Consider the following 26,129-nt stretch of genomic DNA (forward strand, 5'->3'; position numbering starts at 1 on the left):
TTTGTTGCAGCTATAGTTTCTTCTTGGTATAAGTATCTTCTTACAGAGATCATGGACATTTTTTTCTTTTCTTATTTAATTTAAAAAATCCCGTGAAAGTCCGTTTTCTTTCTATTTTCTGGTGTCTCCTCTTCGTAAATAGATTTTCTATTAGTAGGGGACATACTTTTGGATTGAAAATTTAACTTGTTCTTTAAAATTGGTTTGGAGCACACCACGACAATTTACTAAGAGAATACGATTGCATTATTTATACAAGAAAATATAAAACATAAATAACTATGATAATGATAAGAAGTAAAAAATAAAAAGAAGTCCATCGAAATCGCGTCTATAAAACTTAAACTCTATGAATTATAAATTACCTTGCAGCACAGTTAATACGCATGAAATTATAAAAACTCGGGGTAAAGAATTTATAAAGAATGGAGACTAATAAAGTTACTTAGGAAAGATTTGGTATTTATAGTTAGATATATAACTCTTTTAAAAGTTTACGTGCTCGTAACTTTGATCCTACTTAACGTCTCAATAATAATTTCACCTATTAGGGCACTAATTATAATACACAATTATTAAAGTTATTTAAAATGTCCCAGTCTGTTCAGTGGTGCAGAGGAATTTCCACTTAATGAATTTTACAAGTTGCATATTGAAAATTTCTTGAGAAAAAATTAACTTTAAAAAAAAGATATTTCTACTGCGTTATAGTAGTTTAATATAGTTTTTATTATTATTATTATAATTATTATTATTATTTTTTTATTTTTTTTATTATTGTTACTAATATTATTATTATTATTATGATTATTATTATTATTATTATTTCTATTTTAATTTTTATTTTTATTTTATTATTATTATTATTATTGTTATTATTATTATTGTTATTATTATTATTGTTATTATTATTATTATTATTATTATTATTATTATTATTATTATTATTAGCTAAACTTCAATCCTATTTGAAAAAACAGGATGTTGCCACTCCAAACACTTCATCAGGGAAAGCAGCCCAGTGAGGAAAAAAAATATGGAAAATATGAATAAACTATATTTGAGAAATAATAAAAAGAATTGTATATGAAATGTATTAAGATCATCAATAGCATTAAAATAGATCAGTGATATATAAGCTGTAAAACGAGACTTATGTCAACCCGTTTAGGTGAAAGTTATTTGCAACAAGTTTCAGAAGTCACTTCGAGCCACACTTTGAGTTTTGATTGTGTTTAACCTCAATCCCCATAATTTGCACCATGCACCAATTTCGACTTATCAATTACTTTATGTTCACTTTTATAATGGGCTTGGGCAATTTCTATGTTTTCAGTCAGAAACGGGGGTTTTTTTTTCTCCTATTTCGGTGCTTAAGAAGACTTCCCATAAAGAATAGTACTTTAGAAAAAGAAAAAGACTCAAATAAAACAGATGAAACGCGCCACTTTTTCGCCATCGCAGGAGCCATAAAAACTCTTAGCAATATTAAAAATGCAAACGTCTGATGGATGAGGATGGAGGGGCGACCCCTTAGAAAATTCCGCGGAAGTCCTTCGCGTCACGTTCCGCTGTTGCATTTCTACCATTTCCTTCTTTTTTTTTTTTTTAATATGTTCTTATGAATGTACGTCTGTCCCTTTTGCAAATGTTTGTGGCAGTGATGACGCCACGTTCGAAATTTAACTTCCATGTCGGAGTGCGAAATCGATATACAACATCGATGACTTTAATTGCTTTAACTGAAGAAGAATGAACATTTCATTCAAAAGAAAAATAAGCAAGGAAAATATAAACCACACTATACCCGTTAAACTATCTTCGACGTTCTTAGTACCCACAGAACTTTGAAAACGATAGCGTTATATTCTTGCCTTACTAGAGTGATAACGGCTTGTAAGTCCGATTCCCGGAAACCCGACCATACTTATGGCGACCACATTTTATGTCCCTTGGCAGCATCCAGTGATAACGGACCCTTTGATGGCCAGTGCCACATTCCTTTAATGGTTAAGGAAGAAATGGCACTGACTCAGATGGCAGAGTTTTCAATGCCGTTATTCCAAGATATTCTCTCTCTCTCTCTCTCTCTCTCTCTCTCTCTCTCTTTCTCTCTCTCTCTCTCTCTCTCTCTCTCTCTCTCTCTCTCTCTCTCTCTCTCTCTCTCTCTCTCTCTCTCTCTTTTCTGCATCCGTAAAAAAAAAATTGAAAATAGAGTGATTGTTAAAGAAATTCCATACATGATGTAAACATGCATTCCTATTACCTTCACCAGAAATCTTTCCATGAGCAGGTTCTTGACTTTGACTTTCCTTTTTTACTAACGATAAGAAACTTTATTTGCGTAGCTACTTAAACGCAAGTCTCTCCATTGTTTTGCGTATACAAGTGACACTGATCTGCGAACCCGGATGATTATCATTTAAACTGTTTATTAGGTCTCACCTCCCTTAACGCAGCCAAAACATGTGTTGTGTGCCTGGCTTTTTGGACTACATATGCCAATTAACTCCAGTTTTCGAGACTTAAAAGAGTATTTTATCTTGATTTTCTGGAATGGGAATGATTATTATCTATCCGAAATACTAGGGGACTTCATTTATGAATTGTCCTATGTAGCCAGGTGTATTTTGAGTAAAACCCTAGAGTTAGGCGAGGTTGGTAAGCAAGACGGAAGGAAAGGAAGTAGGAATGGAGGTAGAATAGAAGGATATGATAAAAAGAGTACTGCTATGGGCCGAAGGAACGCTGCAAAGACCCTTAATTAATGCCAACAGTGCACTACGTAAGGTGCACAAACGATATACAAGGAGAGAGAGTTTTTTTTAGATATATTGGAGTTTTTCATTCATAAAAACTGCCACTCTTCATAAAAGATTGATGATCCATAAATTAATGTCAGTATTTGACACTGCATAAGAACTTTTTACTCTAATGAATGAATAAATTTATAGGTTTGCTGGACTATTCATTAATCTATAGGTTTGCTGGACTGGTTTGAGTGTTTTATAAGAGACTTTTCAGCTACTGTTGTATATTCGATATATTATAAATATCTATTTTGATCTTCGATAATGGTTTATTGTTGCAACGCCTGCTGTTAAATCTGTCATGAGTGTGTTTTGAATAAACAATAGGATTATTAAGCATTATAAAAAAAAAGATAATCAGCAAAACCGAGATTTCTGTCTTCCTTCGAACTTTCTTTTCATCATGCCCCTTTTGTTTAATAGAAAGTTCCTCATGATTAAGGCAGATGCAGTGAGCAGATAAGTGTGCGCTATAATGAAAAATCACAACTCTTCTCTTTGATGAGGATGATTCCGTTTTCGCTTTAGGTTAAAATAATTGCTTTTATATACTTTCTTTTCAGATTTCCAATGACATGGCTATATTTTCCTTATATAACTCACTTATACTGTAACAACATCCTTTTAAAGGTTTAAAGGCCGCTCATGAATGACAGAGGCAAGGGACAGTGACATTGCCCTAGCTGGCAGAACAATGCCCTAGAGTCTGATCATATATACGTATGATCATCGCCCAAGCCCCGTCTCCGCCCAAGCTATAGCCAGGAGGGCCAGGCAGCGGCTGCTGATGACTCGGCTGGTGGACCTATAGGTTCTCGCAAATCCCTCACCCTTAGCTCACAAGGATGGTAAGGTTGCAAACACCAAAGAAACTATCGATTCCAGCGAGCTTCCAATGGGCCACCACAACCCAAAAAACCTAAACAATGTTGAAACATCAAAATCTTAACAGATATTTTTTATTGCATGGCATCTGAAGTGCATCATAATATTACTGAGATCATAGCAAATAGCGTTTCAAGCAAATAAAAAGTTCATCACATGAGGAAGTAAGCAAGGAACTTGATGTACTCGATAAGCTCCTAAATTTTCTTTCAGTCTTAAGAATATTGTAATCAATGAACTTCGAATTTTAATTTTTCTTATGTTCATATTTTGCTATCAATTGGGAAGTTTTATTTCACCATGTTTACTGTGAATATGTATGTATATCAATAAGTTTCTCAAGTACCAAGAGAAAATAATCACAAATGTTAAGGTCACCAGTATTTTTCTATAATATGAGAATGATATAAATTATACATTAAATGAACTTTGGTATAGTTAACACCACTATATGTACTGTGTTATTTATTCTGAAATCTTTACTAAATTTATTAAGGTTAATGTGTTCAATATAGTGAGCGTGAGTTGTTGCTATCATTGTATCCTTAACGACTGAACATGAACACCGACTTCCGACTTTCATGTATTTCTCTCTTTAGGAGTTTAGTGTACTTCACTTGATGCCTTGCAAGTGTTATCGGTCTTGGACCTCAGCATCGCACCTAGCGGCACCAGCTTTTTAGCATTTTACTTAACCTCCGTTCCAGATTAATTTCCTCCGCCTTACTTACCAACATCTATTATCTGTGTTCCTAGTTCAACGGCGTTATTTTCCTCGTGATTGCACCACAGCGCTGAAGGGCTGATATTAGAATTTCTCGTACTGTTTTTGGTCTTAACTTCAAGACCATAGTTCCGATAAGATTGAACTGGAAGAAGGTAGTATTCAAATAAGAATTCCTTAGAAAATATTAAAATATCCAGACATACATTATGTTTCAATAATGAACAAATCCCTAACTCTGTTTTCTCTCTCATATTGCTTTTTTTCATGTCTCAATCCCCGTAGAAGTTGAACTTCTGTAGCATCTTGTTCCACATCCTTCCTGTCAAATAAAAGAAGAAAATTCATACATATGCATTATTGTTTTCAGAAAGGGCCTTAAGGAAATATTCATATAGTGCTATACATGCATAGAATTGCATACATCTATTTTGACGGTACTCATTTTAAATATCTTATGTTTTATTCATTACTTGTGTATAATTTATTTGCTCTTTCCTTATTAACTTTCCTTATTAGGCTACTTTCCCTTTTGGAGCCCCTGGGGTTGTAGCATTCTGCTTTTCCATCCAGTGTTGTTGCTTGACTAATAAAGATTTATAATAACAATAATGACAACCTTTTGCGTTATTTTGGCTTATGTATTATCTATTTCATACAGATTCAGGATATTACATGACTTTTTCAATGGTATTAGTGTAAAAAAATTAATGCAATTAGATAAGTAAATCACTTAATTTCTTACTCCACCCAAATTATTCCCGTGGTTAAAAATCAATCCTATCTATAAGTGATTGTGAATGCAGCAGTCAACTTCATATTTGTGATATCCAAGTAAATACAAATGGAGAGCGTTTAACAAGATCCCATTAAAACTTTCTTGTCTTTAAATAGCCGACGACTCACGATGTCTCCGCCATATGTCATGTATGTTTTGAACTGTGCGTCCCTCTCTCTCTCTCTCTCTCTCTCTCTCTCTCTCTCTCTCTCTCTCTCTCTCTCTCTCAATATATATATATATATATATATATATATATATATATATATATATATATATATATATATATATATATATATATATATATATGTATGTATGAACACAGGCGACTAACTTGTGAGATTTATACACTGTTTTGAAATCATTCTTTTGATATTTTGTTGTTTGAACAGCCTATTATTTTGGTTAGATTTTGTAAAAGTCGAAAAAAAAAAATCCTTTCCAGTTAATGTTATATTCAAACTTGCATTGGTTATAAGTAATACTTTTAAATCGGCATTAGAAATCATAACAATGAACTTGAATAAAAGTGTTTGGTGATTCCACTGCACAATAAAAAGACAGTATTTTATGTTATTGTTGTTGCTATTTTTTTTTCTTTTTATTATCATTATTATTATTTTTCTTATTGCAGGATATAAAAGCGCCTTACTTTAAGTATATTGGTTTAAGAATGTAGAGTTCCTTTTCTTGCAAAGATTGTTAACGCGATTTCTTTAACGAGGACAGTTTCTTAGGAAAGCTAGTGAATTAAGAAATATATGCAAATAGTATTTGTTTTTCTTGAGCTGTCGTAATTTTTGGAAGTTTTTAATATTACAGATCAGAAAATAAAAGTGTGATATATAGACAACGTATATCCATTTAGGTTCAATTATTGTCCCGAACGAAGTGAGTGACCTTATATGATATGCCAAAATTTTTGCGAACTAATCTCACCCAACCCGTAGCGCAGTCAACCCATAGTCCAGTCATTCCCTTTCATTATCATCGCCGCGTGTGGGGGGGGGGGTAGTTGATATTTTTTGCGGCGGGGTCAGTAACTCCAATACCAATAAATACATTCAAATGAAATTTTAAGGAATTATTTAGATTTGTATGAGCTTTGTTTCTGCCAATTTTCACGTTCATACCTGCTATAGGCATGCCCTGGCTGTCATTTTTCTTCGTAAGTGACGATTTTTTGCTAAAAAATCACTGTGGAGCAGTAAACTACTCCTAGAGTTTTACAGATACCCAAATGATTTTCACAGGGTTTGATGGGTGTTATGTGTACTACGTTCATAATAATTTTCTTATTGATATTTGCCATAGAAAAGTTACAGTAGCCATTTTTTATATACGCGGGAGGCCCATTTTCGGCGGCGCCATAAATTACTCTTAGAATACTTCACATATCTAAATGAAATATTCAGGGATTTATGAGATGGATATTTACTTTGTCCATACCAATTTTAATGTTGATATCTGCTAAAGAAAAGCCACTGCAAACGTTTATTTCGGTATGGGTTGAATGGTTATTTTGTCGGTCGAGTAAATTGTTCCTAGAATAAGTCACATACCAAATGAAATTTCAGGATTGATGTGAAACATAGTTTCTCTGTTCCTGCCAAATTTCATGGTAATATCTATAGTTGAAAAAAACACTGCTATCATATAGCCTTCTTAAATATGCTGTTAAATGTAGAAACATTACAGTGAACTGCGTGTTAGTGAGCATCATCATCGATGGACAATACCGATCTCATAAACAATATCCGTCCTGAGTTGCACCTGCTAGTACATTATATATATATATATATATATATATATATATATATATATATATATATATATATATATATATATATATTCTTACGAAGCTGGTCTTGTGTAGAGTAAATACAACGATTTATTCATAATTGTATTTATATTTCATATATTGTTTTCATTTGTGCATCGAAGAGATGATACCCAGCCCATAAAATGAGCCTCTCTCATGTAGATATAAGTATTTTATGTAAGTTACGCAAGACTTTCGTCGTGAATTTCATTGTACTTTTATTCAAGTGAAATATGTAATTTTACGTAATTTATAAGAATTAACTTTTTATTTTACTTATATTATGTTTGCTACGAAGTCTTACATTGTCTATTTGAAGTGTTGTAGGATTCGTGCGAGATATGAATATGGGCTTAGGTAATGTGCCTTTATATTATATGATGTATTGCATCATGTTTGAGAGAGAGAATGTTCAGTGACGCGTGCCTTCAAAGTTCAGAGAATACCCAGTGAGAGGATGTTATCTTTTATTTTTTATTCCGGTGACAATAGGTGGGTGGAGCTAGCTGGGAGGTTGTCTCGCGGGTGCGTTGATGTGTATCTGAGAGTTGCCTAAAAACCCCCCTGATTTGCCTCTTTGCATGTTTATCTAGTTGAAAACTTCGACGCCCTTAGGCAGAGACTACGCTTCCCAAATAATATGGAACCTTCTGGAATTAGCCAAAGTTCATATATGTGGTGACCCAAGGTTGGGTTAGAGTCAGAGACAGACAGACATAGAGATCAAGTTAAAACCATGGCCTGAGATAGCCTTCTTCTCTCTCTCTCTCTCTCTCTCTCTCTCTCTCTCACGCTAGCAATCCAGTTTATTTTTAAAGTGTTCATTATGTTAGTGCGTCCTCTCCTAAGTAACGCTGTGCCCCAAAGCATATCGTGTGTCACGCAAAACTAAAGGGTGATTTTTTAACACATTGTATTAGGGTGATGGTTGGCATTGTATAAAGTTTTTGTAAAGGGCCCTGTAGACAAGATAAGTTTGTAAAGTAATCTGGTTAACTATTATTCATTAAGAGTCAAACTTAAAGATTTTATTGTTTCAGAATTATTTCAAGCGTTTGCATACTTTTCATTGCATTATTTCTTTTCTTAGACTAAGGTTTATTCAGATATAATAGTTCAAGTCAAGTTATTATAAATTTCAGATCGTAACACTTTTGTCTTATTCTAAGTTTTGTTCAGACTTAATATTTTTTCCTGTGACTTATTTTTGTTATGGAAAGTCTATTCAAAGTGTTGTAATTTATATAGATTATATTTATTTCTGTAAAGAGTGTATTATTCCAATCATCATTATTTGGGACCAGATTCCGCTCGATTCCTGTTAAGAACCACAGTGAGAGTTAAATAAGGTTTAATGATACTTAAGACTATTTACCCAGTTTGGTTTTGAGTGTGCTTAAGAGATCTTTGGATATTTCGTATTTCATATATTGCTGTCTGGAAGTTATTTAACGGCCTCAGAATTCGTGTATTAATGTATTAAAATGTAACAGTTTTAATGTAAAAGCAAACAAGGGAGTTTAGAATTCAAGAGGTTGATTAACTTGCCAGTCGTAGTATATATAATATTATAAGTTTGGTTCCCAATCATGAGTCATAGTATAATGTATTTTGTTAGTGCCCACACCAGAGATCCATATCATATAATGATATATATATACACACAAATATATATGTATATATACGTATATATATATAAATATATTTATATATATATATATATATATATATATATATATATATGTGTGTGTGTGTATATGTGTGTGTATATGTATATATGTATATATATATATGTATATATATATATATATATATATATATATATATATATATATATATATATAAAACAGCCACTTTAAGAAGTGACAATTTTCAGATAAAGTTGTGTGATTTAAACGTACTGACTTCATTATAGAGATTTATGCCCCCTGTGGCCGCGGGGGCATAAAAACAATTAGAATAGCGCCAACGTTATCCCTGCATGTCGTAAGAGGCGACTAAAAGGGACGGGACGAGGGGGCCGGGAACCCCCTCTCCTGTATAAAAATCCTACGAGGCATCAACAAAGAGATGGAGCTGGGGGGAGAGTGACTGCTCCCTGCACTCTAGTTTTGGGGTGTCTGAATGTACGTGGATGTAGTACAATAGAGAGTAAAAGATGTGAGATTGGAAGTATTTTTAGAAGTAGAAGGATGGATGTATTGGCCTTGTGTGAGACAAAGATGAAAGGAAAGGGTGAAGTGATGTTTGGTGAAATGTCTGGTAGAGTGTCTGGGATTGAAAGGGGAAGAGCGAGAGAGGGTGTGGCTTTATTGCTGAGTGAATGGATGACAGGTAAAGTAGTGGAATGGAAGGAGATATCATCTAGGTTAATGTGGGTAAGGGTTAGGTTGGGTAGGGAATGTTGGGCGTTTGTCAGTGCGTATGGGCCAGGTAGTGAGAAAAGTGAAGAAGAGCGGAATGAGTTCTGGAATGAATTAACTAGGTGTGTAGAAGGACTAGGTAGAAGGAATTATGTAGTCATGGGTGACTTAAATGCTAGAGTGGGCGCTGAAGAGGTAGAAGGTGTCATTGGGAAGTATGGCGTACCAGGTGAAAATGAGAGTGGTGAGAGACTGGTAGATATGTGTGTTGAACAAGAGATGGTAATAAGTGCTAGCTTTTTTAAAAAGAAAGATAAAAATAAGTATACATGGGTAAGAGTGGCAAATGGAAGAGTAGTAGAAAGGGCATTAATGGATTATGTGTTGATAACTAAAAGAATGTTTGGAAGATTGAAAGACGTGCACGTGTTTAGGGGTATGGCTAACGGTATGTCTGATCATTTTTTGGTGGAAGGAAAATTAGTTGTAGCAAAAGAGTGGGGGAATAGAGTAGGTGGATGTAAAATGGAGCTAGTGAGAGTTGAAGAGCTAATAAAACCGGGGGTAAAAAGTAAATATCAGGAAAGGTTGAAAATGGCATATGACGAGGTGAGAGTAAGAGAAACTGGTAATTTAGAGGAGGAGTGGAAGTTAGTAAAAGAAAATTTTGTTGGGATTGCAAGTGATGTATGTAGCAAGAAGGTTGTTGGAGGCAGCATGAGGAAGGGCAGTGAATGGTGGAATGAAGGAGTGAAGGTAAAAGTGGAAGAGAAAAGAGGGCTTTTGAAGAATGGCTGCAGAGTAATAGTATAGAGAAGTATGAAAAATATAGAGAGAAAAAGGTGGAAGTAAAGTGCAAGGTACGTGAGGCAAAGAGGGCAGCTGACCTGAGGTGGGGTCAGGGTCAGTCATATGAAGAGAATAAGAAGTTTTGGAAAGAAGGGAAGAGAGTAAGGAAGGCTGGCGCAAGAATTGAAGAGAGAGTGAAAGAGGGAAATGGAAGGTTGTTAAAAGGAGAGGAGGCAAGGAAAAGGTGGGCGGAATATTTTGAAAGTTTACTGAATGTTGAGGATAATAGGGAGGCAGATATAATTGCTGTTGCAGGTGTTGAGGTGGCAGTGATGGGAGATGAGAATGAGAGAGAGATTACAATAGAGGAAGTGAGGAGAGCACTAGATGAAACGAGAGTAAGAAAAGCATCTGGTATGGATGGTGTGAAAGCTGAGATGTTGAAGGAAGGGGGTGTGACTATACTTGAATGGTTGGTGAGATTGTTTGATATGTGTTTTGTGTTGTCAATGGTACCAGTAGATTGGGTTTGTGCATGTATTGTACCACTATATAAGGGTAGGGGAGATGTCCATGAGTGTTGTAATTCAAGAGGTATTAGTTTGTTGAGTGTAGTTGGAGAATGCACTCTTGGAAGTACAGGGTGGTTTTAGAAGAGGTAGGGGTTGTATGAATCAGATTTTTACAGTTAGGCAGATATGCGAGAAATATTTAGCAAAAGGTAAGGAGGTGTATGTTGCGTTTATGGATCTGGAGAAAGCATATGATAGAGTTGATAGGGAAGCAATGTGGAATGTGATGAGGTTATATGGAGTTGGTGGAAGGTTTTTGCAAGCAGTGAAAAGTTTCTACAAAGGTAGTAAAGCATGTGTTAGAATAGGAAATGAAGTGAGTGATTAGTTTCCGGTGAGAGTGGGGCTGAGACAGGGATGTGTGATGTCGCCGTGGTTGTTTAACTTGTATGTTAATGGAGTGGTGAGAGAGGTGAATGCTCGAGTGCTTGGACGAGGATTAAAACTGGTAGACGAGAATGACCATGAATGGGAGGTAAATCAGTTGTTGTTTGCGGATGATACTGTACTGGTTGCAGACACAAAAGAGAAGCTTGGACGATTAGTGACAGAATTTGGAAGAGTGTGTGAGAGAAGGAAGTTGAGAGTTAATGTGGGTAAGAGTAAGGTTATGAGATGTACGAGAAGGGAAGGTGGTGCAAGGTTGAATGTCATGTTGAATGGAGAGTTATTTGAGGAGGTGGATCAGTTTAAGTACTTGGGGTCTGTTGTTGCAGCAAATGGTGGAGTGAAAGCAGATGTACGTAAGAGAGTGAATGAAGGTTGCAAAGTGTTGGGGGCAGTTAAGGGAGTAGTAAAAAATGGAGGGTTGGGCATGAATGTAAAGAGAGTTCTATATGAGAAAGTGATTGTACCAACTGTGATGTATGGATCGGAGTTGTGGGGAATGAAAGTGATGGAGAGACAGAAATTGAATGTGTTTGAGATGAAGTGTCTGAGGAGTATGGCTGGTGTATCTCGAGTAGATAGGGTTAGGAACGAAGTGGTGAGGGTGAGAACGGGTGTAAGAAATGAGTTAGCAGCTAGAGTGAATATGAATGTGTTGAGGTGGTTTGGCCATGTTGAAAGAATGGAAAATGGCTGTCTGCTAAAGAAGGTGATGAATGCAAGAGTTGATGCGAGAAGTACGAGAGGAAGGCAAAGGTTTGGGTGGATGGATGGAGTGAAGGAAGCTCTGGGTGATAGGAAGATAGATGTGAGCGAGGCAAGAGAGCGTACTAGAAATAGGAATGAATGGCGAGCGATTGTGACGCAGTTCCGGTAGGCCCTGCTGCTTCCTCCGATGCCTTAGATGACCGCGGAGGTAGCAGCAGTAGGGGATTCAGCATTATGAAGCTTCATCTGTGGTGGATAATGTGGGAGGGTGGGCTGTGACTCCCTAGCGGTACCAGCTGAACTCGGTTGAGTCCCTTGTTAGGCTGGGAGGAACGTAGAGAGTAGAGGTCCCCTTTTTGTTTTTGTTTCTTTGTTGATGTCGGCTACCCTCCAAAATTGGGGGAAGTGCCTTGGTATATGTATGTATGTACTATACTATTTACCTGAGAAGTGTCAATAAACTAGCAAACACTCAACCTCAAATATAGCAGAAACATCAATTCCTAATCCAATACTTTAAAATATTAAAAAATCTTAAAGCAATTAAACTCCCTTTTCAACTGAGAAAAAGATAAGTTGATTTATGGTCAAACTATTATTGCTAAAAGGATCTCTGAAAATCATATATAAAATCAACACTATTGCTGTAGTAAATTTCTAGTAAATGGACATTAATTTACCGCAGATATATAACATAAAACCTATGAATATGAAACCATGGACTATATTAAACAAGTATGATATTTTCAAATGTCTTTTAACCCATAGGTTCGTATATAAGGTCCAGAAGGTAACTTTATCATTTATTTATCCTTTTCTAGCGGCACCCGAAAGTTGAGGTGAGATTTTATAGGTTATGTGCGAGGGGGCTGTTAGGTTATAGGCGAGATGAAGGAAACCGAGTTTATTCAACGAAACAGCGAGCTTATATACAGATATCTGAGAGCAAGAATGGCACAAAATTCAAGTAGTACAAAACATGCTATATCAAGCTTTATAAAGTTTATTATCAGTGCGGGGGAGAGCGAGAGATTTAAAAAAAAAAAAAAAAATACCGGTACAGTATACGAGCGTGTATGAAACACGTGCGGTACTGTAAGTCATAGTTTCATGTTCCCAAGACAGTGGAGTGGAAGCAGATGTACGTAAGAGAGTGAATGAAGGTTGCAAAGTGTTGGGGGCAGTTAAGGGAGTAGTAAAAAATAGAGGGTTGGGCATGAATGTAAAGAGAGTTCTATATGAGAAAGTGATTGTACCAACTGTGATGTATGGATCGGAGTTGTGGGGAATGAAAGTGATGGAGAGACAGAAATTGAATGTGTTTGAGATGAAGTGTCTGAGGAGTATGGCTGGTGTATCTCGAGTAGATAGGGTTAGGAACGAAGTGGTGAGGGAGAGAACGGGTGTAAGAAATGAGTTAGCAGCTAGAGTGGATATGAATGTGTTGAGGTGGTTTGGCCATGTTGAGAGAATGGAAAAATGCTGTCTGCTAAAGAAGGTAATGAATGCAAGAGTTGATGGGAGAAGTACAAGAGGAAGGCCAAGGTTTGGGTGGATGGACGGTGTGAAGAAAGCTCTGGGTGATAGGAGGATAGATGTGAGAGAGGCAAGAGAGCGTGCTAGAAATAGGAAAGAATGGCGAGCGATTGTGACGCAATTCCGGTAGGCCCTGCTGCTTCCTCCGATGCCTTAGATGACCGCGGAGGTAGCAGCAGTAGGGGATTCAGCATTATGATGCTTCATCTGTGGTGGATAATGTGGGAGGTCGGGCTGTGGCACCCTAGCAGTACCAGCTGAACTCGGTTGAGTCCCTGGTTAGGCTGGAGGAACGTAGAGAGTAGAGGTCCCCTTTTTTGTTTTGTTTCATTTGTTGATGTCGGCTACCCCCCAAAATTGGGGGAAGTGCCTTTGGTATATGATGTCATTGCACTTTCGATTAAGGAAGTAAATTTGCCTAATAAGACTTTTTCAATACTTGATAACGTGGTGAAAGGGTTTGTGTATTGTCATGATCAGCAAAGCTGTACTAGTCCTTTGAGACTAATACAAGTTTGGTTTGCTGTGAGCGGTCAGGCAAAAGTCTCCCACCATCATATATCCGTACTAGCCAGTGTGGTGATGAAAACTGGCCAAATCACAGACATGAATAGACATGTCTGAGGCCTTTGCCCTGCAGTGAACTAGAAATGGTTGCATATGTTGTTGTTGTTGTTGTTGTTGTTGTTATTGAATTTAAGTCTTATTATCCCCCATTAATAATAGAAGAGATTAATTCCGTAAGGTCCAAATATCGTATGTAAGATTATGTATAAACGTTACACATAAGATTTCATTGGTCCGAGAAAATTCTACCACTGGTTTTTGCAACCTCTTACATCAAATTCCCGCAGACTGCTTTTCTTATAAGAAATATTACTGAAGCTATCCGGCTGTCAAAGAATCGTTTACTTAAATAATACTTTCTTTGGAACTATTTCATTTTTTTTAATTTGGTATTTCGGGTACAGAATTGTGTAAAGATCTTTCCTCGTATGAGAATAATAGTCACTATGTACACACATAAACACACACACACACACACACATTATATATATATATATATATATATATATATATATATATATATATATATATATATATATATATACATATATATATAATTACCTGCTAAGCTACAACCCTAGTTGGAAAAGCAGGATGCTATAAGCCCGGGGGCCCCAAAAGGGAAAATAGCCCAGTGAGTACAGGAAACTAGAAAAATAAAATATTTTAAGAAAAGTAACATTAGAATAAATATTTTCTATATAAACTATAAAAACTTTAACAAAACAAGTGGAAGAGAAATAAGACAGAATAGTGTACCCGAGTGTACCTTCAACCAAGAGAACTCTAACCCACGACAGTGAAAGATCATGGTACAGAGGCTATGGCACTGCTCAAGGCTAGAGAACAATGGTTTGATTTTGGAGTTTCCTTCTCCTAGAAGAGCTGCTTGCCATAGCTAAAGAGTCTCTTCTATCCTTACCAAGAAGAAAGTGGCCACTGAACAATTACACTGCAGTAGTTAATCCCTTGATAAAAGAATTGTTTAGTAATCTCGGTGTTGTTAGGTGTATGAGGTCAGAGGAGAATATGTAAAGAAAAAGCCAGACTACTCGGTGTATGTGTAGGCAGAGGGAAAATGAACCGTTAGCAGAGAGAAGGATCCAATTTACCTCTGTGTGGCTATTCAAAGGACCCAATAACTCTCTAGCAGTAGTATCTCAACCGGTGGCTGGTGCCCTAGCCAACCTACTACCTACCTATATATATCACGACTAGCAAATTACGTAAATTCCTGAGTTCCCAAACTCACCTGCTGTATAATACATAATTTATTACACAGTAGAAAAATACCTCCAAGCTCTGAGAATAATACGTACCTCCCAGACAATAATATATATGAACACTGTTTAGTAATCTCGGTGTTGTTAGGTGTATGAGGTCAGAGGAGAATATGTAAAGAAAAAGCCAGACTACTCGGTGTATGTGTAGGCAAAGGGAAAATGAACCGTTAGCAGAGAGAAGGATCCAATTTACCTCTGTGTGGCTATTCAAAGGACCCAATAACTCTCTAGCAGTAGTATCTCAACCGGTGGCTGGTGCCCTAGCCAACCTACTACCTACCTATATATATCACGACTAGCAAATTACGTAAATTCCTGAGTTCCCAAACTCACCTGCTGTATAATACATAATTTATTACACTGTAGAAAAATACCTCCAAGCTCTGAGAATAAAACGTACCTCCCAGACAATAATATATATGAACACTGAATATCTAAAAGGTCTCTTTACATTATTCTCCAAACAAAACTGGGTGATTATTTAACATTTAACAGGAACTATTCTTTAATCAACCACCTACTTTTGTTCTTAGTCAGGGGATACGAGCAAAGCACTGAGAAAAACTATTGGTGATTGAAATAATACACACTTTACAAAAATGAAGATATCCTATAAAAGAAAGATAACAAATACAAATTAACACAAAAATAAATCACTCGAAATATTAAATCTGAACTAAACCTTAGACTAAGATATAATAACACTTATGAAAATTATACAATCACTTGTTTCACTAGAAATTAATTCATAAAAATATTTAAGTTTGACATTTAATGAATAAATGACACTTTAACACTTACAGAAAAGGAATCAGAATTACACTTACATATACTTAACTGTTACTCTTATGTCTTTTGGCTCACACAAGGATACCAAATTATTAAGCAAAATAAATACACTTCACAGTTTAACCTAATTACACAGGGTCAGTTACAAAACTTTATAGTATAAATTCACTTACGTTAACACACTTCACTTGATTTAACACACAATAATATCATCAACGTTTGAACAACACTCTACATGGTATATGTTGGAGAGAAATCACTATTCACGTTTGAGAGGAGTCATGTTGTGGCTGGAGAGAGGGCTGGGGGACGTTGGCTATTTCAAAGGGATAGGCTGGATCTCTTTTATATGTCTACTATACATTGCTAGGTCCTTATATATTGACTCAATTCACTCTAAAAAAATTTAGTAAATCATTCTTGTAGCGTTGGGCATGGCTCTAGCGGCGTAAGATTGCCAACTTAGTTATTAGAAGTAGGGGTACTAACGTTGCTTGCGAGGCAACTCTCTCTCAGTTAACTTCGCCCACCTCCTCTCACAACATTAAAAAATTGATTAACTTTCGGTCTAGAACATTCCTGGAATCTCCAACCACGCAGAAATATGATGCAATCCTTATCATGTTTGTCATACAGCATACCTTTTAACAAGTTACATAAGACTTCGTAACAAAACTACATGAAATGAAAGTATAATTCTTTAAAATATTGTAAATTTACATATACGAAACTGAATGAAAATACAACTAAATGAATTACGAAAATCTTATGTAATTTAGATACATTACTTAATACTACGAGAGTAGAACTTACCTTACGAGCTGGCTATACGTCTCTTAAATACACAAATAAAATTCGTTAATAAGATATTCTACATATGGGTATATAAGATAAGACAGAACAGAGTACTCGACGTATATAACTTCGTTCAGAGTACATCGCTTTTCAATCTTTACAAAAAATTTTTATCTCCCAGTATTAGGAAGTTGAGTAACCTGGAAATCTCTAGTATTTATTGATGCTTAATAAGGTCTCGACCTAGACTCGCTATATTCCTTCAAGTTAAAAGTGATGGGATATTTCCATAAAAGTTACATACTTACTTTGGACAATCACGATTATTAATCTGTATATGATCTGAATAATTCAAAGTTGATCCTGTGATATTTCTAGCGTTGGATACTTTTTGAATATTTATTTCTTTTTTATGATAATCGTAAATTACCCTTTGACGGTTTCTGGATTTTTATTGATATAATTCTGCATCACATTCAATGATTATTATTATTTTGGGGCTTTAAAATAGGACACTGTCTTTAACATAGTACCTTGTTGATAATCTTGGATTCTAGATTTCCTCCCAAAGCAGCTCCCCGTGTTTGTCTGTTTTCCTTCTGCTTTCTTGTTTGCTTGGTATTCCCACGACCTCTGGGAATGCGGCTTTATCACGTGACATCTGACATCGAGAGTTATTTATTTCCAAGATGCATTTTTGCCCAATGTTGTTTTTATACTTAACGTGAAGCGGACCGTGTTCTTTATCAGATAAAGGATAAAATACTTGCCTTTTTTCTGTATAAAAACTGTCTCGTTCATATGGCTCAGATGTCAAGGAATAGGTTTTAGAAGGTTTCAATTTTCTCTTACACAGCTCGTATATCTATCAGTTCTGTTTGCTTTTGTAATATTCCAGCGATTATACTTTTACAAAATACAAAAGAAAAATTATTGATACATTGGAATTCCTTTGGGTTGCCAAGCTGTACGCATTTGTTTGTGTTGTTAAGTGAGAAAATAGACAAGTGTTTCTGTGTGTTTATAACGCATATGTTTCTGCTACTATTTCCATTTAATTTCTTGTGTTCGTGACTTTTTTTTTTTTACATATAATGGAAGAGTAATATACCTGTTCATATTCAACAGAGATCGGGTCTCTCTTACTCTCTAAATCTTTACACACACACACACACACACAAACACACACACACACACACACACACACATATATATATATATATATATATATATATATATATATATATATATGTATATATATGTTTAAACGTTAAATCACTTCCCTTAACAGGGCAGTGCCACTTTCACAATTTCATCTGTATAGTATGCAGAACATTTTCACAACACCCACTTTACATACTTACACAAAAGGTTCATTAGCAGACCGTCAATACCCTCACACCCGGTGCACCTTTTATCTTGCACGAGCCCTCCTGGTTCCTGGATTATAAGGCTCATCTTTTTTAATACTTCCTCAGATAATTAGTAATTTATATATTTTTCCAGTAGGACAGAATATCGACTGATAAGATTTAATGCAAAACTCCAGAAATATAGATGAAGCCATGTAATTCAAATACTCATATATATATATATATATATATATATATATATATATATATATATATATATATATGTGTGTGTGTGTGTGTGTGTGTGTGTGTGTGTATTGTGTGTGTGTTTGTGGTGATATGTCTGTATAAGGCTTATGCTTACATTAATAGTCATTCCTTGATATCAAAATTTCCCTAAACATATTATCATCAGACAGTAAACAATTGCAATAAAGCGTTATTTGATCATTTAAACAGACTTGAAGCGTCCATATTTTTTCCTGGATTTTTCAAGCGAACATGGAAGACTTCACGGCAATCTTTCTGCCCGACTTTCGTGTATCTTTATATCGTCATAGTGAAATGAACAAAAGTTTCAACAAAACTTTGGTGTCCCCTTTTGCGCTTCCTTTGATACCTTAGCCAGTTTTCCTTATTCGGAGCCTTCCAAAGTTTCCACAAAGAAAATTTTTAAATAAGAAAATGCATAATGAATTCAAACATTTTAGATTACATTGCCATAGTCAGAGACAATCTTTCATTATTTCGTTCTGAAATTATTAATGAAAATATGATTTTGCATTTTAGAGCGTCTTAACATTATTTATTTTTTTTAAATGTACTGTACATGCGCTGTGGCTAAGCGGATAGCATGTAATTTAAGTGGACGAGAAACAGATTTTAAAATAGTTAATGAAATCTCTTATCATCTTTCATTCCCTCTATGTAAGGATGAATTATCCAATTTGAAAACATATCATCCCAAGAGTTTAAATTTATAAAAGATCCCCTTACCAAAGTATGGAGAGTTAACCAATTATGTGATACGTAATATTGGGAATTGTAATGAAAATGTAAAATATTTACCAAAAATTAATCAATGCTGAAATTGCTTTAATCTTCAGTTTAAATATAATCATGAAAGCTTATACCCTCAAAGCACCTGTAATATTTACATCCGCATACAGGGAAACACATCTATATATATATATATATATATATATATATATATATATATATATATATATATATATGAAAAGTAATTTAACGAAATTTGTATTGGAATCAGCACATGAGATAGGTGGAAAAGTTACCAAACAAGATCAAGGAAATGAGGGTAAAATCTAAAAGAGATGAAATAGAACAAGCAGAACTATCCAAAACAATAACAAAATAGAAAAATCCAAGACACTCGTGAACACAATCAAATCAAAGGTGAGGAAGCACTAAAGGAAGGAAGAAACATCAAGTTAATGGAAAGAACACTTTAAAAGATGAAAATGGTATGTTAGCAACAAAAGAGATGGATAAAAATTGCAGAGGATTTCTTTACAATGCTATTCAATAGTGATATAAGAGACAAATTTGCCAGTAGAAATAATGAAAAACCTGAGCTGCTAACAAAAGTAATAGTGCGAGAAGTAAAGGAAGCATTAAAAGACATGAAAAGAGGCAAAGCAGCAGGAGAAGATGACCGAACAATTGATTTAACAATAGATGGAGGGGATATCGTAGTGGTAAAACTCGCTGAACTTTACATAATATGTCTGCAAGAATGTTCTATACCTACAGCTTGGAAAACTTTATCCCTATACTTATTCGCAGAAAGGGAGATACAAAAGACCTGAAAAATTATCGCCCAATAAGTTTACTCACAGTAACATATAAAATATTTACAAAGATCATATTAGTTTGAATAAAAAGACACCTAGACTTTAATTAACCAAAAGAGCTGGCAGGCCTTTGAACCGGGTGCTCAACAACCGACCATATTCATGTAATTAACATATCACTATGTATGGCATTTATAGACTATGAGAAAGATTTTTATTTTGTCAAAAATTTCAGCAGTAATGAAAGCCCTTCAAAGACAAGTACTGGATGAATCTTATATCAAAACATTTAAAGATTCTGTACGAGAAATACAGCAATCTTAAAAGTACGTAAAGATAGTAAGAAAATTCCGATTGAGAAAGGAGTTAGGCAGAGAACCCATCTCTCCTAAATTATTTGCAGTGTGCCTTGAGGGTTAGTTAAGAATTTAGATTGGGAAAATATAGGAATTGATATTAAAGGGGAATACCTTAACAACTTAAGATATGCAGATGACGAAGGTCTATTTGGTGAATTATAAGAGGAATTGCAAAAGATTTGAATAGAGAAAGCAGAAATGTAGGACTGAAAATGAATATGAGTAAAACTAAAATAATGTTCAATGAAAATGCAAAGAGACAACAAATAATGGTTATGGATGAACCTCTAGAAATTGTTAATGAATATACATAGGACAAACGCTCTATCCCCATGAAATGAAACTGCAATTAGAAGGATAAGCATGGGATTGAGAGCTTTTGGAAAACAAAAGTTTATTATGCAAAGTAAAATGCCCCTTTCTCTAAAAAGAAATGTATTTAATCAGATCATATAACCAGTATTATCTTATGCATCAGAAACTTGGAGCCTTACTAAAGCCTTAGAACATGATCTACTTACAATCCAAAGAGTAATAGAAAGAATAATGATGGAAATAGCAATAAGAGACAGAAAATAAATAACTTGGATACGAGAGCAAACTAAAGTAGAGGATATTCTGACATGTAAGAAAAAGAAATGGACTTGGGCAGGGCATATAGCCTAATGATAATGGCAGATAATAGTTGAACATTAAGAATAAAAGAATGTGTCCTTGAAGATTGTTAATGAAACAGAGGAAGGAAGAGGAGACGGTGGATTGACGAGCTAAGAAAATTTGTGGATATAGACTGGCATAGAAAAATCATAAGCATACGCGAGTGGGGAAGGGCATGTCTTAGGCCTTTGCCCTGCAGTAGACTGGCAACCGATGATGATGATGATGATGATTATTATTATTATTATTATTATTATTATTATTATTATATATTTATATATGTATATATATTTATATATATATATGTATATATATTTATATAGGCTATATATATGTATGTATAAATATTTATCTATCTATCTATCTATATCTATATCTATATATATATATATATATATATATATATATATATATATATGTATATGTATTTATATATGTATGTATGTATATAAATATATGATAAATATGTATATATGTATATATACATATATACATATATGTATATATATATATGTATATATTTATGTATATATATACATGTATATATATACATATATAGATACATACATACATATACCAAAGGCACTTCCCCCAATTTTGGGGGGTAGCCGACATCAACAAAGAAACAAAACAAAAAGGGGACCTCTACTCTCTACGTTCCTCCAGCCTAACCAGGGACTCAACCGAGTTCAGCTGGTACCGCTAGGGTGCCACAGCCCAACCTCCCACATTATCCACCACAGATGAAGCTTCATAATGCTGAATCCCCTACTGCTGCTACCTCCGCGGTCATCTAAGGCATCGGAGGAAGCAGCAGGGCCTACCGGAACTGCGTCACAATCGCTCGCCATTCATTCCTATTTCTAGCACGCTCTCTTGCCTCTCTCACATCTATCCTCCTATCACCCAGAGCTTTCTTCACACCATCCATCCACCCAAACATTGGCCTTCGTCTTGTACTTCTCCCATCAACTCTTGCATTCATCACCTTCTTTAGCCATTTTCCATTCTCTCAACATGGCCAAACCACCTCAACACGTTCATATCCACTCTAGCCGCTAACTCATTTCTTACACCCGTTCTCACCCTCACCACTTCGTTCCTAACCCTATCTACTCGAGATACACCAGCCATACTCCTTAGATACTTCATCTCAAACACATTCAATTTCTGTCTCTCCATCACTTTCATTCCCCACAACTCCGATCCATACATCACAGTTGGTACAATCACTTTCTCATATAGAACTCTCTTTACATTCATGCCCAACCCTCTATTTTTTACTACTCCCTTAACTGCCCCCAACACTTTGCAACCTTCATTCACTCTCTGACGTACATCTGCTTCCACTCCACCATTTGCTGCAACAACAGACCCCAAGTACTTAAACTGATCCACCTCCTCAAGTAACTCTCCATTCAACATGACATTCAACCTTGCACCACCTTCCCTTCTCGTACATCTCATAACCTTACTCTTACCCACATTAACTCTCAACTTCCTTCTCTCACACACCCTTCCAAATTCTGTCACTAGTCGGTCAAGCTTCTCTTCTGTGTCTGCTACCAGTACAGTATCATCCGCAAACAACAACTGATTTACCTCCCATTCATGATCATTCTCGCCTACCAGTTTTAATCCTCGTCCAAGCACTCGAGCATTCACCTCTCTCACCACTCCATCAACATACAAGTTAAACAACCACGGCGACATCACACATCCCTGTCTCAGCCCCACTCTCACCGGAAACCAATCGCTCACTTCATTTCCTATTCTAACACATGCTTTACTACCTTTGTAGAAACTTTTCACTGCTTGCAACAACCTTCCACCAACTCCATATAACCTCATCACATTCCACATTGCTTCCCTATCAACTCTATCATATGCTTTCTCCAGATCCATAAACGCAACATACACCTCCTTACCTTTTGCTAAATATTTCTCGCATATCTGCCTAACTGTAAAAATCTGATTCATACAACCCCTACCTCTTTTAAAACCACCCTGTACTTCCAAGATTGCATTCTCTGTTTTATCCTTAATCCTATTAATCATTACTCTACCATACACTTTTCCAACTACACTCAACAAACTAATACCTCTTGAATTACAACACTCATGCACATCTCCCTTACCCTTATATAGTGGTACAATACATGCACAAACCCAATCTACAGGTACCATTGACAACACAAAACACATATTAAACAATCTCACCAACCATTCAAGTACAGTCATACCCCCTTCCTTCAACATCTCAGCTTTCACACCATCCATACCAGATGCTTTTCCTACTCTCGTTTCATCTAGTGCTCTCCTCACTTCCTCTATTGTAATCTCTCTCTCATTCTCATATATATATATATATATATATATATATATATATATATATATATATATATATATATAAAGAGAGAGAAGGAGGACTAAGAAATGTCATATGCTATAGAATTGCAGATATTGGTAGTGATCACCAGCTCCTCAATTCCACACTGAAATTAAAATTCTGGAATATGAGCTCAGAGAAACATTTGCAATTAAATGTAGGAATCGATTTGCAGTCTTAGAAACATTTTGAGACGAAGAGCAGACAATTAATGAAGAATGGTGAGATATTAAGAACATATATCAGTCAGTTGGTACTGTAGTTTTGGGACATGCAGTTACAAGGAGAAAACCATGGATATCAAATGATATGTGGGATACTATAAAAAAGGAGACAAAGACAGAAATTGATTGTTGAGGGATTTCGAGGAAATAATGAAAATTACAAGGTAGAGCATGCTCAGTATTCCAGTATCGAGAGTTAGATCAAAAGAAAAGCCAGGAATGACAGGAGAGAGTATTTAGACAGGAAAGTAAATGAGGCTGACAAAGCTATGAATTCAGGGAGTGGCTATGGTGTAAGAATCTCTCATAGAATTATTAATGAAATCTCTATGAGAGCAAAGAAGAAAGGATGGATCTATTATAACAACAGAGGATGAAGAAAGGCAACGTTGGATGGAACACTTTAATAGGAGATACAAAAGGAATAATTTGATGAATATACTTGAAGCTAATGAAGACCTTGATGTGCCCATGAATGAATTCAGTGTGTTTGAAGTCAAGGCTATTATTAGAAAACTCAAGAGATGGAAAGCCCCTGGTTACGATTGAATAAATGCTGAGATAATACCGGCTGAAAATGAAGTGACCCTCAGAATACGTACAATATTATTTTGTAGAATGTGGCATGAAGAGGCAAAACATGATGAATGGTAGCCAGGATTGTTGGTGAAAATAGCAAAAAATGAGACCTAACTGATTACAATAATTACAGAGGCATCACACGTAGGTCAGTTGTCATGAAAATATATAGCAAGCTTATTTTAAAGAGACTAGAAAGATTGATGAAAAGCTTAGAGATGAACAAGCATGATTTAGAAAAGGTAGAAATTCACTCTTGGTGGTATTTGTGCACCAACCAATTTTGTGGAGAGTCCTGCGTTATTATGGAATTCCTCTTAAATATGTAAATTTAATTAAGTCTGTTCATGAGCATAACCACTGCAAAGTTAATGCTAGTGGAATCCTATCAAATGAATTTCCAGTGAACAGCGGAGTACTCCAATGGAATGTGTTTTCACCTATGTTGTTTTGTAATGCGTAGAACAGTTGGAGATGGTGGAGAAGGATTGGATTGGATTGGTAATAGGAAATTAGCTGACCTAGAGTATGCTGATGACGCTGTCCTTGTTAGCAGAACACCACAGGACTTGCAAAGATAGGTTGCCAGAATACATGAAATATCACATGAGGTTGGGCTGAAGATAAATAGAAGAAAGACAGAGATGATGAGAACGGAGTATGCAATGGAAGATGAAATATCATTGGAAGGAAAAAGGATTAATGGGGTAGAATCACTTTAAGTATTTAGAAACTATGATCTCCAGTACAGGGTCATTAGAATTGGAGTTTAATGAAAGTTGGAAAAAAAATCAGACAATGGCTAGGTCAAATAAAATTTGGAAATCAAATCGCCTTAAAATTACATATAAAAATCAGGCTGTATATCAGTTTAGTGAGATATGTGTTACTGTATGGACATGAGTTGTGGTATGACAATAAAACAGTCTCCAACAGATATAGAAGATTTGAGAACAAAGCCCTGAGAAGAATATTTGGAATTAAATGGCAGGACAGAATTCGAAATGAAACCATTCGAGAGATTATTCGAGTGCTATATGCGGATGAGATCATGGTGAGAGGTAAATGGAGATGATTTGGGCATGCCCTTCACACTCCCCCAAGAGAGAATAGTTCACCAAACTCACAACTAGGCTCCACAAGGCACTAGAAGAGTTTGAAGGCCCAGGCCTACATGGCTGAGAACTATGAAGCGTGAAGCTGGAGATGATGAGTGGAGAAATATTGAATTAAAAGCTCAAAATAAAGAAGACTGGCTAAAGCTAACCGAGGCCCTTTGCGTCAATAGGCGTAGGAGATTTTATATATATATATATATATATATATATATATATATATATATATATATATATATATATATTGTAGAATTTCCATTTGTCACTAGCTAACATTGGCCTGAAAGTCTCAAACTCCAGAAATGCACGTGAATTCAACTAATCATTTTTTTAATGGCAATTGCTGCCTCTTCTCTTGTAATATATTCCGTATGCTAAGAAGAAAAGTTTATAGTGGGTTGGTTTTTATTACCTCCGCCAACGATGTTGGAAGGTGATTATTTGTGTTTTTGTTTGTTTGTGAACACCTTCCTGGCCACAATTTTATTCCTAGACTAATGAAACTTGCAGGGATTAACTGTTATGTAAATAGCTAGAAAAGATTAGATTTTGGAAGGTCAAGGTCAAAGGTCAAGGTTATGGTCAAGCAAAATGTCCAATCCACATAATCAACCATAAGTTTGGACATCGTTGTTACAGTCTTCGAACTTGGTTCATATTTTAGTGTATGAAAGTTCACGCCAATTAATACATGTTGGGGTTGAAGGTCAATGTTGAGTCCAAGGTCAAAGTCAAACAAAAGGTTAAATTATGGTCATCAACCATACGGCCACAATTTTAATCGTAAATAATGAAACTTGCAGGGATTTTAAACTGTTATGTATAGAGCTGG

At 35.4% G+C, this 26,129-nt stretch overlaps 1 protein-coding gene across 2 annotated transcripts in view; it reads left to right on the top strand.

Moving 5' to 3' along the window:
• The window catches only part of LOC137616387 (lachesin-like), an 855,479-nt gene that overhangs the window by 789,961 nt on the left and 39,389 nt on the right, over positions 1–26,129 (top strand). The gene's annotated exons all lie outside the window — the stretch shown is intronic.

This window comes from Palaemon carinicauda, chromosome 22, assembly GCF_036898095.1.
Source record: "Palaemon carinicauda isolate YSFRI2023 chromosome 22, ASM3689809v2, whole genome shotgun sequence".
NCBI classification, from domain to species: Eukaryota; Metazoa; Arthropoda; class Malacostraca; order Decapoda; family Palaemonidae; genus Palaemon; species Palaemon carinicauda.